At 49.0% G+C, this 1,173-nt stretch overlaps 1 protein-coding gene and 1 long non-coding RNA gene across 5 annotated transcripts in view; one reads left to right on the top strand and one right to left on the bottom strand.

Annotated features, from left to right (window-relative positions):
* camta2 (calmodulin binding transcription activator 2) overlaps nucleotides 1-1,173 on the bottom strand; it is a gene marked incomplete at its 5' end in the record, with an annotated part of 9,155 nt that overhangs the window by 2,060 nt on the left and 5,922 nt on the right.
* Nucleotides 220-731, top strand: LOC119617249. Its single transcript, XR_005233461.1, has 2 exons — nucleotides 220-558; nucleotides 647-731. It is a non-coding gene; the product is annotated as an uncharacterized LOC119617249 (long non-coding RNA).

Here is a 1,173-nt window from a genome sequence, read left to right as displayed (position 1 = left end):
CTATCCCTGCCCCTGCCCCTGCCCCTGCCCCTGTCCCTGTCCCTGTCACAGCTACACACACCGTAAATGACTTTATTAAGACAATAAATAAAATAAAGCATCCTCTGAAGCTGCCACACGTTTTACTGGGACAGTCTGAGAGTTTGGTGGGACTAGTTACTGGGTCTGGTTTAGTGGGACTGGTTTAGTGGGACAGTCTGAGATGATTCTTACAGACTGAAACCTCTAACAAAGATATTCTGTCTCTGCAGGTGTTTGAAGTGGACGCTCTAACTGTTGCCATGGTAACAGAGGAGAGGCTACCCCTGTCTGTCCGGATTAGGATGTTTTGGACGATAAAGCTGGACTGAGACTGTTTGTGTCCTCAATGAGAACAGGTGGACAAGAGGACACCTGTCAGAACTGATGTCACTCCTGAACTTGACTTGACCTGTCCCCACCTTGTCCCACGTGTGGAGCTCCAGCAGCTACTTAGCTTAGCTTAGCTTAGCTTAGCTTAGCTTAGCTGGGTCAGATGTTCTGGTTCCAGCTGTGCTTCAGCCTGAACATCTGGGTCAGGTGTTCTGGTTCCAGCTGTGCTTCAGCCTGAACATCTGGGTCAGATGTTCTGGTTCCAGCTGTGCTTCAGCCTGAACATCTGGGTCAGGTGGGTCAGGTGTTCTGGCTCCAGGTGAATCTTGATGTTGTTTTATTACCTGCTGAGTTGTTCTGATTAAATGTGGTCCAAACAGTAACGTTGTCTTCACTGCAGCGCCACCATCAGGTCCAAACATCACTGAGGTTCTCCTGCAGAACAAAAAACATCTGAGAACTTCTTCATGTTGTGTTAGACCAGAACCAGAACCGCCTGCAGGGGATGGTTGGTTCTGGTGTTTCACTGAAAGGTCAAAGGTCAGACGTTCCTCCTGTTCCCTCTCTGACCTCCGAACCAAACTCTCCTTCAAGATGTTTATTTATTCACTGAGGAGTCGTGCACGTGGTCCCAGACGTGCACGTGGTCCCAGACGTGCACGAGGCCCAGATTCTGACTCATCTCAAAGTCCAGCTGACTGCCTGGTCTCCATGGTAACCGCCCCATAAAAACACGTCAATAATTAATCTGGAACTTAGAGTCATGAGTGTCCCATGTTTTCTGCTCACACACAGACACACACACACACACACACACACACA

This window comes from Kryptolebias marmoratus, linkage group LG7, assembly GCF_001649575.2.
Source record: "Kryptolebias marmoratus isolate JLee-2015 linkage group LG7, ASM164957v2, whole genome shotgun sequence".
Taxonomy (NCBI): domain Eukaryota; kingdom Metazoa; phylum Chordata; class Actinopteri; order Cyprinodontiformes; family Rivulidae; genus Kryptolebias; species Kryptolebias marmoratus.
Note: the sequence above shows the minus strand (reverse complement) of the source record. Positions and strands in the feature narration are given on the sequence as shown.